Source organism: Pinus tabuliformis, chromosome X, assembly GCF_031772625.1.
Source record: "Pinus tabuliformis cultivar Carrire ecotype Pingquan chromosome X, CPIR1, whole genome shotgun sequence".
NCBI classification, from domain to species: domain Eukaryota; kingdom Viridiplantae; phylum Streptophyta; class Pinopsida; order Pinales; family Pinaceae; genus Pinus; species Pinus tabuliformis.
In genome coordinates this window covers 1,706,643,761-1,706,660,150 of record NC_142308.1, presented here as the reverse complement: position 1 = coordinate 1,706,660,150, position 16,390 = coordinate 1,706,643,761, and positions in this window count along the sequence as shown.

The following is a 16,390-nucleotide window of genomic DNA, read 5'->3' as shown; positions in this document are numbered from 1 at the left end:
GTAATATTATTGAAGATTTAGATGATAATCAAATAAATCTGATGCGAATAAATGACGATGAAACAACTTTTATCACTCAAGAGGAGCAAGAACTTTTTCTCCTGTCTCAAACTGAACTTGAATCTGAAGAATCAGATGAATATAAACAAGGTTTTAAAATGCCATCATGGAGGTACATAGGAAATATAACCTTAGGATAAAAAATAATTTAGACACTCTCAACAGTAAAAACTATGATAAAATTCCTGCTAAAATTCCTCTAAAATTGATCCTAGGAAAACCACTGATAGTTCTCCTAAGAAAATGGTTGACAATTCTGGTAAAAACAAAGTAGGAACTCCTGTTAAAAAGATAGTTGATAGTGTTACAAAAACTACTCAAACTAATATCCCAACCACTAGTCAATGAAAGGAGCCTATTTCAAAAGAAATTATAGATCAATCTGAACTTCCCAACCTCATTAATATTCAAACATTGTTCAAAATTGAGAATGAACTAGAAAATTTGAAATTTCATATTCCTCTAACCTAGTTAATGAACAAAAACATGTACAAACCCCAAGTGATGAAAACTCTAAATATAGGGGAAAACACAGACTCTGTAAATCTGAATGATGACCATCCTGAACTCTTATTTGGATCGGAATTTGAAGGAAAACCACAAGAAGGAGGAGTTCCTCCATTCTATGTTAGCCTAAATATTCATGACAATATTCTCCATAATGCTATGTTAGATTCAAGTGCTTCCCACAATTTAATGCCTAAAGTTGTTATGGAGAAACTAGAACTTGATGTTACTAGACCTTATAAAGACTTATATTCCTTTGATTCCAGAAAAGCAAGATGTCTAGGTCTCATCAAAGACCTATGTGTTACTTTAGCTCAAATCCCTACCAAAAGTCTAGTAATGGATATAGTGGTCGCAAATATTCTCCCTAAGTACGACATGTTGTTGTCATGCTCATGGGGAGAAAAATTACAAGGTACGCTATAGATGGATATGACCTTTGCCACCATACGAGTTTTTGGGAAGCAAAGAAGATTAAATAGGGAAACTTCAATGAAATTCACGGTGAGTTGTCAAGAAAAGCCTCACAACTATCCACTTTACTCTGTCCACTCAAATTTAGACTCTTTCATTCTTTATAATGATGGAGACATCAACACTCAGGGGATTAATGTTGAAACTGAAATTTATAAAACATACCCAAACCAAACACAAATAATAAAACCAAATACTCCTCTTGAACCTCTTTGGAACATGAGCTTTGATGGCTCTTGTAGCAAAGATGGTTCTAGAGCAGGAATATGGGTGGTAAAAACAGGAAACAATCATGCAGAGGGTCACTCATACAAGCTCAATTTTCAATGTACCAATAATATAGCAGAGTATGAAGCCCTTATATTAGGATTGTAGTTATTGAAAAAAATAGGTGCCAAGATAATAGCCATTCAAGGGGATGCTGAGTTAATTATAAAACAAACTAGAGGAGAATATTCAGCTAAACACCCTAGAGTGCTTGATTTTCTAGAGAGTTTTCTTGAATATGATCTTTCTGCAATTCCTAGAAAACAAAATATCATTCCAAATAATCTGGCTTTTTCAGCCAGCTCCTGTAAAATTCCTTATCCTAATCGAGAATATATAGTGGAAGTGGAACATCGAACAACTATAACAGATAATATGAAGTATTGGCAGATGTTTGGCAGTGATAAACAAATTGAATTTTTTCTACAATCTAAGGATGAATTTCAAGATGATAGTATAGATTTGGAATCTGAATTAGAAAATAAAATAGTTGTATATTCTAATATAGGAAGGCAGTTATAAAATTTAGATGTAAATACTCCCATAGATAAAGTTGTGAATAAATTAGAATTGCTTGAAATAGACCCAGAAAAAGAAGAGTTTGAAACACTTCAGCTAAAGGATAATGTTTTAGCTAGAGGTCTAGTTCCACTGGAAGAATTATTTGATTACAATGATGTGGCTAAAAAGCATAATATTGAACCCACAGCAGCAGTAAGAATATTGTAACATAGGCAGTGAAAAAGACCCCAAAATCATTAAACTTTCTAAATCACTCCAAGTTGCTGAAAAACAAAAATATATTGCTTTATTCAAGGCGTTCAGTGATGCTTTTTCCTAGAGATATGAAGATCTACAAACATATGATACAGAGATTATACAACATAAAATTCCAATTAAGGAGGATAAAAAACCATTTAAACAAAAGCTTCGAAGAATAAATCCAGTTTTGATGCCTTTAATTGAGAAGGAAATTAAAAGAATGTATGACTCTAAAATCATAGTTCCTCTTAGGTACTCTAAATGGGTTTCCAATATTGTGCCAACTAGGAAGAAAATAGGTGAAATCAGATTATGTATAGATTTTAGGAACCTTAATAAAGTCTCCCTAAAGGACAACTACCCTTTACCAAAAATGGATCATATTCTACAGAAGGTAGTTGGGTCTTCTAGGATTTCTTTATTAGATGGTTTCTCATGTTATAATCAAGTTTTAGTCCACCCAGATGATCAAGATAAAATAGCCTTTACTACTCCATGGGGTACTTTCAAAGAGCAATGGATATTTCTTTTGCTGATGAAATTGAAAGGTTTATAGTGATCTATCTAGATGACATCACTATTTATTCTAAAGTTGATCAAGAACATATGTCACATCTGAGAAGAGTATTTGAGAAATGCAGAAGGTTTGGGATTTCATTAAATCCTCAGAAAACATTGTTTGGCCTTCAAGAGGAAAAATTTCTTGGTCATATCATCTCTAAGGAAGGTATTAAAATTGATCCCAAAAAGATTGAAGCTATTCTGAAAGTCAATCATCCTAGAAACATTAAGGAATTTCAATCATTTATTGGTAGAATAAACTTTCTAAGAAGATCTATCCCTAACCTTGCAGAGCTTCTCAGAAATATAACAAACATGCTAAAAAGAGATTCATAAATCAGATGGAACATTGAAGGTAGGCAATAATTTGACCAAGTTAAACAAGCATTGACAAAAGCACCAGTCCTTATCAGTCCAGGTTTTACTAAGGATTTTATAATCTTTTCATTTGTGTCTGAACACATTATTGCAGTTGTCCTTTTATAGAAAAATGATGATGGATATGAACATCCCATTGCTTTCTTTAGCAAGTCTTTGAGGGATGCTGCACTAAAATATAATATAATGGAAAAATAGGCCTTCGCATTGATAAAATCAATTAAAGATTTCAGAGTCTATATCCTTCATTCTCACATAATTTCTTATGTTCCAAATGTTGTGGTTAAGGATATTTTAACCCAAAATGGGCCAAATGGTAAAAGAGGCAAATGGATTTCCATCATTCTTGAGTATGACATGGAAATCAAGCCAACCAAACTTATCAAAGGACAAGGGTTGGCCAAATTAATGGTTGAATCCAACTTTAACGCATTGGATATAAACTTTGTAGCTGCATTAGATGATCAAGAGGAACAAGTGACTCCACAATTAGATGAGGCTTTTATGACCTCACCCTGGTATGCAGACCTCATTTTTGTTTTATTCAATTTAAATGCTCCTCCTGGTTTAACTAAGACAAAGGCTAGATTTCTAAAGTTAAAAGAAGTAAAATTTTACATCATAGATAATGTTTTATATTGGAAAGATGTTGGTGGTATTATACTAAAGTGTCTATTGAAAGATGATGCAGAAAGAACAATGGAGGAATTCCATGAAGGTGATTGAGGTGGACATCTATATTGGAAAATCACTGCTAACAAGATCCTTAGTGCTAGTTTTTACTGGCCCACCCTTTTCGTTGATGTTCATAAGAAGGTAACCTCTTGCCATATATGCCAAATATTTGAGGGGAAAAGAAAGCTATTTCCTTTACCTTTGAAACCCATATCTGTTGAAAGTCCTTTCCAACAATGGGGATTGGATTTCATTGGAGAAATCCATCCACCATCCTCTACCCAACATAAATGGATCCTCATCGCTACTAACTGCTTCACCAAATGTATTGAGGCCACACCTTCCAGACTGGCTACAGATGTTGTTATTATAAAAATTTTAGAGACCAATATCCTGTCTAGATTTGGTTTTCCAAACAAGCTCATTACAAATAATGTTTCATCTTTTAGATCTAAGAAAATGTTAGATTTCTCCAACAAATACCATATTAATTTGGGACATTCAACTGCTTATTACCCACATGGTAATGGGTTGGTTGAATCTTCAAATAAGAGTCCAGTAAACATTATTAAGAAGTTGTTAGAAGAGAACAAAAATTCATGGCACAACAAGTTGAGAAATGCACTTTGGGATGATAGGCTCACAACAAAGAAATCAATTGGCATGTCACCATACCATTTGGTTTATGGAATGGATGTTATTTTTATATCCTCTTTGGGAGTTCCAATCATGAAGATGATTCAGGAATTGCAGGTTGAGCCAAATGACATCCAAAGGAGAATTGATCATGCAATCTAGTTGCAACAATCTAGGGAAGAAGTCTATAATAAGGCTCAGGTCATCCAAGAGAATATCAAAAAGGTTTTTGATAGAATAACTAAAGCAAATGATTTCACCTTGGGTGATAAAGTTTTAAAGTGGGATTCCAGACAAGAGGACAAAGGAAAGCATCGAAAATTTGACAATCTATGGATTGGACCTTATGTCATTTATGCTTTCAAAGGACACAATGAATTTTTTCTCAAACATCTAGATGGGACAGAAATGCCTCATGGACCTGTTAATGGTAGAATGTTGAAGCACTACTTCTCTTAACAGTAAAAATTTTCTAGCATCAAAACATTGTAAATATGATGTTCTTTATTATTTTGATTGGGTGACCTATTACCAGAAGTTGAAGCCTACGGAGAAGGTTGTAAGCTTCAATTGATATGTTACCATAAGTACTACAACAAAAGGAATCATAGGTGGATATTGTTGAAATAGAACACTCAAGGCTGCTGATCAAATGTTCTTAGCACCTCATAAGGAGAGTGCCATCCCTAGTTGGAGCCACTGTTAGGGCCCTATAATTTATAATATATCAAGGTATTTGAGTATTGTATCTCAGGAATCCTATACTGTAAATAATTTTCAATATATCAATGATTTCCAAATAACATAAAAATAGAATTAAAAAATGAAAAGAGGGTATAAATAAAAATAGAAAAAACAAAAAATATTGAAAAAAGAATGAAAAATAGAACCCCATCAAAAGAAAAACAAAAAGAAATAATACTAAAAGTGTTGCAAGTCTAAATTCCACTACTGATAGTTATTTTTCTTCATCATTGATTAATAAAGGTTGTGTGCAGCTTGTTCAAAATGCCACAATAACTAGTTATTTGTTTAATCATACAGTCTAATTATGGTTAAACTTGTTTAAATTTATGTGAATATGGTTAGAGAATAAAGATTTTCCAAACTGTCTAATCTTGGTAAATCAATAGTTAGATAGAAAATGACATTGATTCAACTGTTTAATCTGAATCAATAGGAGAAATAAGGGATAGGTTAGATAGTTTTTCATTCTGTATAAAAGAAAATAATGTGGGTTTGCTAGTCTAAGTGCACCCTTTAGAAAAAATAAAATGTTAGTTTAGTTAAGGGTAGGTAAAATAGTTGGTTTTATAAATATATGCCTATGCCATTTTTATCCTAAGTTTTAATGTCATGGTAAAAGGGCAAACAAGCATGATGGGATAAAATGATTTTTCATGTTTTTATTCCTAAACTTTTATCCTAAGTCAAAAAGGAAAAACATAAAGGCGCAAATGGACAAATGTGTTTTGTCTTATACAGTTAATCAACGTCGCTTTCAGAGTATCGAGATCCTCTCCCACTCATGGTCCACGCCCATATCTTTCTTCGCCCCCCCTCTCCATCCTACCTTTACCACTGGGGGGGGTATGAAAAGGTTGTTTCCTCATCGGGCCCCATCCCCTACATGGCACCCTCTCTGCTTTTCGCACCCCCCTGGCCGAAACTACTTACCACCTTATACCCCCTTCGAAACCGCCTTCCCTTCACTCTCTTTACCACATCCCCACCATGACGTTTTCGCCACTCAACTTCCGCCACATCACCTAGCCATTAACCACTTAAATGCTCTCCCAGAAAAAATAACCGTTCCGCATTAAATTCATACTTCCCAGGTAACCGTTCAAACTTAACGGTCTCACGCCCTTTCCAACAAGACTTTTGCAACATTGTTTAAAAGCTTCTTAAGCTATCACTCTCCTTCCTTTTACTGCTCATTCTCTTTAGTTGATATCTTTTGCTTAGCGATTTTTGTCAGAGTATTTCCTCGACCAAAACCAGATCGAAACTAATAGTCCTTGTCTCCTTCCCCTAACAATTCGTTGCCCCAATTGTTTCCTAGTAACATATTCTATCAATTTCTCTTATCTTTCACTAATACAATCATGCCTCCCAATGGAAAAACTCAAGATAAAAATGTTAATCCCTTGATCCCTCCCTCCATAGATTTAGATCACATCCCTTTAGCTGATAGGGATTATCAGATTAATGAAACCCAGTGTGACTGTGACTTTTTAGAGTTATATTGTTGGTTGGAAGACAAGCATGAAGATAAAACTAATGAAATTGGACTCTAGGAGTCAAACCTTCACCATTATATCTTCCCACTGACCTTTCAAACCCCTGAATTTACCAGAAAATGTCAAGCATGTTATGTCCCTACCCAAAGAGCTATCATGGCCCCATCCGATGACATCCTCTTTACCATTACTACCTAGTCCATAGACCAAATAATGCTAGCTCCCTTTGTGGAAAATAGTGCTCCTTTCTCCTTAGAAGCCCTCACCCAGCTTTATCAGAAGTTGGATTTCCCTACCAAATACAAAATTTTCGAGATCTTCTTGCCTGAGAATGCCCAATTACCTAAAAAGAATCCTCCATATCCTTCCTCCATCTTCCTTGTTCAAGCCAAACAAATTATATCCATAATTTCATATATTTTGGGTTATCACTCTGATCAGTGGGTAGATTATCCCATTTTAGGTTTCCTCACCATATTTTCCACAAACAGTAAACCATCCATTGTATTAAATGTCAGTCAATTCTCGGCTGATAGCATTCATGAGAAATTTCTAAAATTTCCCACAGAATAGGTGTTTAATTACACCTCCATTATAATTTATATGTTCCTTTATTATCAAGCAGATAAGTTCAATTTTGCAATGCAGAAGATCGATGATGTAGGAAACCAGCAACTAGTGATTTTTTGGACCTCATTGGTCATGAAAGAACAAAATGAATTTTCTTACAAGCAACTTAAATTTCCATCCACAGAGGACCCCTTAACCAAGGAAATTGAAGAAAATGAAGCATAGAAGACTAACATTATGAAGCTGATTATAGAGCAGAACATACAGATCATATAGATGGAGGTAGAAATGGAGAAGATGATAAAGGAGAAAGAACAGAGTCAGAAGATGGACATTGTCCCCCTGGATTCCATACCCATTTCTCAGCTTCCAGCAACAGGAACAACCATTGCAACTACTTCTTCCACTCATACTGCAAGTGTTGAACAGGTGACCAAGACACTGGAGAACATGTCAATCCAGTCAGAAGAGATCAAGACTTTGCAGGGGAAACTCAAATCTCTAGAAGTACAAAAATCCAGATCTCAAGCTTCTCATCTTGCTGAAATGCAGAAATCACAAAGACTGTTGGAGAAGTTGCAGAAGGTAGAAAGGGATACCTAAATTGGTCAGACCTTGGCCCAAGCCAAGGAAACCATTTGGATGGGTATTCTAGACTCTATGAATGAGATTTGGCCATCTATCCAAATCATCTTTGAGCAGAAGGAATTGATAGAAAAATCTATAGAAACCATTGTTCAAGGAAGGGAAAAGCTTGGAGAAATGCCCACAGAAGCCTCCAACATTATCAGATTCCTGAATTCTAAGTCAAAATATGAACTTGAAGAATTAGGAATCAGTGATAGGACTGCCTTTATTTTGGAAGTCAAGAAATTCTTGACTAAGAGAAACCTCATTGATCAATTGGAAGAAAGATGTGAAACATTGAAGATGGGATTAAACAGGTTTTGCAACATAATCGAAGCATTGATCCAGAAAGGGTTGCCCAACATTTATGTGATAAATGATAAGTTGATCACTTAGGAAGACTATGTCTTGAAAATTAAGGAAATGGCCAGAAGCAGTGTCAAGTTTAGTGGGATAAAGTGGAGTATGTCAGCAAAAGCATTTTTAGAAACCATGTCAAATGACTTTTACATACAAAATGAGGTAAAACATGTTTTTGCAGTGAAGCCAACTTTTTCCAAATACACAGAGGTCGATGAAATTTGCCGGAGGATAATTAAATTTACCATACCAGATGAAAAGAGATGGGAATAACTTTGTGTTTTACTAGATTGAGAAGTTAATTTGGGTGCACTAAGACATTGGTCATCAAATTAGCCAGCACAACAGTCAGCATATCAACGTAGCATAGTTTCAGGTTGACTCAGCAACCGAGTCCACCAAAACAGAGCCACCTTTCCTTCCAAATGTCTACGTGGTCTATTTTTCTGCCAAAGATAAATCTTATTGTTTGTAATTAGGCTAATAATACACTATCGGTTTTGACAGCGTTTTGTAATTATTTTGTAAAAATACTTCATTGTTTGAAGTAATAAGGGTTGATTTCTAAATGTAATTTCCTCTGCATATTGTAATTTTTCAAAGTGCTAGAGCATCAATAATACAAGGACCTTTCACAGGATTCATGTGGTGTACCAAATGGTGATGTATTTCTTCAGTTTATTTATTTAAAAATTGTTTTTATTTCTGTATTATTATGAAAATCTCAGTTATTTAACAGAAAATGTGATGAATATGATTTGTTATTTAGAGCACCCTATTCTGGCTGTTAATAATTTTCATGTTTTCCACTGAATTCAAATTAAGGAATTCTTAATTTCTCCTTAATTTCTACTGAGCCTTCACTTCTGCTATTTCACAATCCATTTAATTCGTTAAAAAGATCCAAATACTTCAACCTAGCTTTCCCTGTGAAAAATCCTCTAAAAATTTGATGTCAAATCCAATTAAATATTCAGACTCCATAGCCCAATGGAATTATAACACTTAAATCAACCAAAATAATTCAAATCACAACAATCAGTATAGTCATAACTAGCCTAAAACCCACATAAAACAAAGCTAAATTTAATAGAGAGATCCCTCTCTGAAGTTGGCAGAGCTAGTTCCCAACTTCCAAAGTGGTTTTGATGTTGTCTTATGTGTTTACTCCCTCAACCTCAAAAATACAAAACGACAATAGATGTATCATAGACTAAAGACAACAAGTTCTTCATACAAAGGTAGGATGACAGATAACCACGTATTGATAATTGTACAAGTCCTCTTGTACTTTACCTAGCTTGTTTCAAGAGTCGCATACGGTTTCATGAGAAACTAACCTACGAATGTAAAAAAGAAAACGAACAACAAAATAAAGAAAAATTAGAAGTAAATACGTAAGAAAAGCAAGTAAGCAAACAAACTTGCAAACAGAAAAACATGCAAGGTAAGAAACAAACATGCATGCAAGCAAACAAACCAAAAACAAACACTACTCCTACTCCTAAGCTAACGGTGCATGGGTCTTCTCATGTGAAGTGATACTTACAATGCTGCCACCAGTGCATTGGTCGATCCATGTTGGTGAAGGTATGGTTCACGAACAACATAGCTATGCAAAACAGCAAACATGAAAGATATAACAATGAATACAAACACACTCCGAGTTTAAATGTGTCCACAGGACATAAGTGAGTGCAAGTGAAAGACATGAAATCTGTGGACTTACCATGGTTTTGTGTGACACTATGTGCAGATGTTAAGAATACACATACTCTTTACTATGACATGCAAGAAAATTAAAGAAACAGCTGAAAAATTGTGTCATGCACGTGTGCTTGCTATGTAAGATTCCTCCAATGCAGTAGCGATGGGATCATGTAGTTCGAGTGGAGGGAGCATAATATGTGTGTGATACTGATCTTCAATGCATACAAATGAGTGATGAGGAGCCTTAGATGTTTCAACGATTTCCTAATCGGAAGTGAAACCAACCTCAAGATAGCAAGGACCTGACATAACCATCAGCTCGGGCTGAAGTGCCTCGACAGTCTGTAGGGTTTCAACTTTGTCGACAGATAGATCATCATAAACAGGTGGCTTTGAAAAATAAATTGCGATAAATCATCATCGTGATCGAATACGAGGGTAAATAGATCACGATAGTTATTCTCAACAAAATCAATGATTTCATCGGCATCCTCATGATCTGATGAATCAAACATAGGGGTAGATGAGAAGCGGAAAAATTCACCCTCTGCATTTCTAGAAAAGGTAGTTGAAAAATCAAGTGGATTTTCAAAGAATAATTTGTCCTCTCCTTTGTCGGATAATGTATTGACATCCGATGTGTTCTGCGAATGATCAACAATGGGTGCATCTGTAGACGAGGATACACATGCAAAATCAGGGATGGCAGAAACACCAAAGAATCAAGATGTCAATGAAAAACAGAGGAGGCACGGACAAAAGGGAATTATCCTTCGCCATGGGTTGATGCTCAGGCTCCCAGTCATACTCTTCATGAATGACAACATAGGTTGGTTGTGGAACACCAAATCTGTCAATAGCTTGATCCTCGTTCACAATAGGTGTAGAGTCTAGAATGGAAGAACCCAAGACAGTGCAATCTATAGGATCAGAAGAAAATGAAGATGACAGTTGAGGTAAGACATGCATGTGACAACCCATGGGATTCGCAACCAAATTTTCACAAAAAATGAGAGAAGTGATGTTGGGAGGATGTGACAGTTGAACGGATGTGTGTGCATGTTCTCCCACATCATTTTGTGGTGGTGGAGTTGTTTAATGAGGGGATAATGGACAGTCACTTGTGATAGCGACCGTGCATGTCTGTGATTGTGCAGCTCCATCACCGAAGTATGCTGAGAGGGACTTGAGCTTAAAATTATTCTTAGGATTGATAGGTTTGGTAACATAATATTCAAATATATCCATGAGATATTGGAATTTCATCTGACCTTTCAAAGCTTGAAATTGCAATACACGAAAGCGGTCCCAAAAACCCTCAGGCGATTCTTGAGGAATCTTCTGTTGTTTCAACAGTTTTTTGTCAAGAGGTTTTGGATCAAAATGACGGAAAGTAGATTCAATGAGATAACAAAACTGCTCAAGTGAGTGCATGCTACCAGGTGGCAGACTCCGACACCACCATTGTGGGGACTCGCGAAGTGTGTATGCAAGCAGCAGGCTGGCCTCTTCATTAGAGAAGTTATATGCACCATCAAGAAATGCATACGAGTCTTGTAAGTATGTAGCCTAGGCCACTTCGCCTTCACCATCATATGTGAATTCCGACAAGAGATCACAAAACTCCCTCGTGATGTTGAGAGGTTCGGCATGCAAAAAACATCACAGAGGGATGAGTTTGACAGTATCCAGGACAGATGTGCAAATATTCAAAATAGGATGAGAGGACACAGCTTGTCATCTGGCCCTCCTTCTATCTCTAGAAATGTTGACGGTGCTGAACCCACCAACATGTCAAGGAATCTCCCCAGTAAGAAGTCCCAACTAGACCTCAAACCGTTTGGTGTAGGAGTCCCAACAGTGTGTCGTACGGTATCACCTTGACCGCAGTTGCACACAAAGGTAAGTAGTATGTCCTTATTGGTAGCAAGGGTGTGACATGCATAGCAAGCCAAGGAAAGTGCATGAATGGTTATAACACACGAAAGGTGGAATGAGTGTGCCCCTTGGAAACCTGTGTAAACATGTAGCTTGGAAGGGAACACACGAGAAAAGATGCATCACGAATTGGAAGGCAGACAAACCAACAATCAAAAGTGATGGTTAAACCAGCAACACAACTCAGTAAGATTCATACATACATATACAAAAAGATTCTATACATACATGCACAAGAAAACATATACATATATCATTAGAGTAACCAAGATAACTGAAATACAATAACAACATATGCATGAAACATGTTGGCTTTGTTATATTAAGAAGTGAAAGTTCCAAACATACAGTACAACCATGACCAACCACTAGTCCTGATAACGGAACGTTACAGTCACTGTCGCCTACTCCTCCAAAGATATGTACTAGCTCTGCATAGTGGAGAAGCGAAGGCTTGTTACAATACTCTCCAAGATTTCTCTAAGATACTCCTATCAGAAGCTTGGCTGCCCAAAAGCCTCTACAATGAGTTATGAGGTACTTAAAATAGAAAATGGTGGGGTGACCCTTGACATTCCCCTTTGTGATTGTTCACCTACCCTCATGACTCTTCAACTACTCTATGACTGTTACGTTCAACTATCGACACTTGGACTTCCACTCTACAAGATGTTACATACAATCTGCACATGTACCCATGTGAGACAAAATATGTTGAGCAATCCATGCAAGACATCACTAAGACTTGGACAATTGTGGGAAGATCAACTCTTTGACATCCTCATGATGATTGATTGTGGCGAACTGATGCCAAGCTTGGTAGTTCGCGATGGTGTCTGTGTACTTTGTGGTGACATATTTCTGCAAATGAACTCTTGCCTCTGTTGCATCTGGGTACACTACTTTGGCTCCTCTGTCCAACTCGTCTGATAACATGCACATCATCTTCTTTACTGTGGTCGGACCAACGACATACTTATGCATAGTGTCTGCGCTAATCACCAAGTCTGCGCAAGTGGCTATGTGCATAAACTCGTCAAAGTACATGTCTAGCTCCAATCGGACTTGATTCTTTGTCTTTACCTTGGTGAGTGTCCCAATAGATGGGATTGCATGCCCACACACAATAACATCCACGCTTCTGAACACCTATGCATGGGAAGCCTACAAACTGGTGATGAATTGCGAGAGTTCCTCATAGTTCTGGATCTGACTCTCGATGTGTGCCTTCAACTCAACCGCCTTGGGCTTCATCATCCTAGGCAAGTGTAGCGGGTCTCCTTTGTATCTCATTGTCCATGTTTACATGCGGTTGACAGAAGTATGCAGATTTGACAAGATACGTGCTCTTCTAGCACAATGATGCTACCAACAGTTGAGATGTACAACTGCCTTATGAACGGTACCAAATCTGGAATACAACATCTACATGATTGCCTCAAGGGATGATACTTCATCCAATATCACCTTCTTCAACTCTCCTCTAGTGGATGATGTAACCTGTTCTCCTCCTTGCTTGGATGTTTGTAACTCCTTAGCCATTCACTCGTTCTCTGCTATTAAGAAGCGAAAACTCAAGCTAGTGGCTTCGACATATGTTATGGTAACATCGGCCAATGGTTCAGGATGTTTCCGTACGTCAGGTACGATCACTCGTTCTTTTAACTACGCAGGAGATGTGTGGACATCGAGAGTAGCCACTCTTCCTAATTGCACAACTCTATGTTGCGACTCATCGAATGATATGTTAATGTGCATCTCTGCTTCCAGATTGTCTCCAAGGATCTCAGTATCTCCTTGGTTGCTCAGGACTTTCTCTACTTCTAGATCCGGTGAGTCCAGTGGGTCCACCTCTTGTTTGTAAGGCATGAGGTCGATGTCTTGTTCTAACTCTAGTTGCTCCATCTCTGTATCCATCTACTCAAGTATGTGTTCAATATCTTGAGAGAAATCCTGATCCTGCGAATGCTCACCCTATTTGCTTTATGCCAGCTCCTCGGATGAGTCTACTACCTGTATGAGCGCAATTTCATCAATCTATGCATGTTGCGCCCCCTGCTGTGTCTATCCCTGCTATGCTTCCTTCTCTTGTCTGTGCAGCTCCTATTCTTTTTGGAGTTGCTACTTCAACTCTTGCAACTCCTTCATTGTTTCTTTCATCTTCTATTTATCTCTCTGCCTTTGCATATTCCTCTTGTCATGTTGTCGCCTCTTCACCTCTATCTCCAAAGTTGCTTTCTCCACAAGTGGGTCTGCTCTGAACTTGCAACTTTTTTCTGCCTCTGTAATGTCAACAATCTTTCTCTTGCCTTTGTCACGTGCCGGTATGTTACCCTCTGCTATTGTTGATGATGGTGCTCTCCTAGATGTTGCTTCACTAACCACTCCACAGCTATGCGAACTGGTTCATTGGGCCCAGAGAAGCTATGACAATATCTCCATGGCTCTTCCTCAGCTCAATGACATGCCCTATGGATCCAAGGAAATCTCACTCTCACACAGTGATCCTTCACAAAGAAATGTGGGTCGTACAGATTGAAGCTTCTGGTGCTGAAAGTAAATCTTTTGAACTCTTATGTCTCGGCATCAACATGCTTAAGATTTTATATCTCGTACAACCCAATCCGCAACAGAAGAGTGGGCTAGGGTGCCTTCTTCTTCCGATGTAGTCTAGCTGACATTCCTACTAAGATGTGGTACAACACTTCTTGCATGACGATCTTGTCCATGGAAAACTTTGGTAGAACATGTGGAGGCTTATCTGTGTTGTACATTTGTATGAAGGTGCCAAAATGTGAGGCATACCAATCTGCTATGTCGATCAATGCCTCCATTGCTGCCTTCGATATGAAAGGTGGATCCTACTCAAATATCTTCTTGTACACCGGGGTGACAAAATGGTCTGACAACTGTGTGATGACTCCGCGGAATCTCCATTCGGAAAACAATTTTCAATAAGTATTTATAGAGGTTTTCCCTGATGTCCATGCCCACTTCAAGCCGAGAAACTTCTGACAAGAATATATTGCATCCAGAATGTATGTGGGCATGTATATTTCTTCTTTCTGACCTTTGGGTGGTTTTCAGGCTCCTATCACCTATTCCTTCAGCATGTGAGCCAACATGCCGGACCAGTTGCATGGTTTGCCTTCACTGGCCAGTTGGTCCAACGCTATCACCCAACTCCGAGGGAAGGTCTCTATGCTTTCTTGGCTACACAAGCGACATGCAAAGATGACCAAGTACTGATATTATTTTTGTAGTATCTTCGTCTTGTAAATCTGGTTGGGTGTCATCCTGAACTTGGTTGGCTCCTTCACCCAGCTCTTCAAGATATCCCTCAAGTTTTCACTGGATCTGGGTATGCTGAAGGGTGTTTCCATTGTGATCACTAGCTTCGGCAAGTGGTACATTTGCTGATAGTCCTGTGCCCTGAAGGTAGCAATCTATGTCTTGATCACACTTCTTAACAACATCATCTTGGGATTAGTGTACAATATGATCCAATGTATCATGTTTGTGCATGGAAACGTGGGATACTTGCATGCAATCCAGTACAAGCCAGACTTGTGGATATTCACATAGACCCTGTAGTCTTCCAAATCTTCCACAAATGTGCCTGAGAACGTATTATTGATATATTGCCATTTTATCTTGATTTATTTGTCTACGATCAACTTGGTGTCTTCGTAAATTGGCAAACTCAAAGACACTTCCTCAACTGCATCTCCAGTTGCGCTTTCATCAGTGTCCTTTGACCCTGCTCTCTTAGAGGCCATTGAACTTGAACTGCTGAGAGATGAACAAAAACCTGCTATACCTGGATACATGGTGACATGCATGGCAAGAAATCTGTCAGTTGAAACCAAAGAAAACTTGTAGACTCACATGCAACATACCCGGGACACTGATGGCAACGATTGTGCAATTTTCACCAGGAGGTCGGGAGACTGACTACCGGAACTATGCAAAAGGTAGACTAGACTATTTGGAGGTAGGTTGACTACTCAAATTTTGTAATCTGCAATCCAGGCTGACCTGTTGGGTGCTAAGATTTTGCAATGCGCAATTTTAGTCAACAAGTTATGCAGGCCCAGGGACTGCATTTCGCAATTTTCTGGGCCAACAGAGCACTGCCTCTCAGAATTGCACAAAGCAAGCCTGGAGGATAGTGTCTGGCCAATTTTGTGCATTTTCTGGGAGGAAGGCAAAGCCTTCCCTCTCATAAATGTGCAATGTTTTCTAGGCAAGGCAGGGCTCGGGTTAAGGTTGCCTAGACCCGGGGACGGGCGACTGAAAACATATGAAGATTTGAATGCATGGTGAAATTGAGTATAAGTAAGAGTGAATGATCATGCATGTAAAAAGTGAATGTAAGATTTAGAAAATGGGAAAACATGCATGCGTGTGAAATGGATCGCCGAATCGGCGACCATCTATTCAAAATAGTGTCATGCATGCGATAGTAGTGAGATGCAAATGAAAACTGAAATGGTGCTTTTACAAGCTAACACGCATGCAAACAATAGAAAACATTCATATAAATCAAGCAGACAATGCTCACACAAGCGAAAACACAAAAAGGGATAGAAATGCTCCAAAAGACATGTAAAGTGAACTTA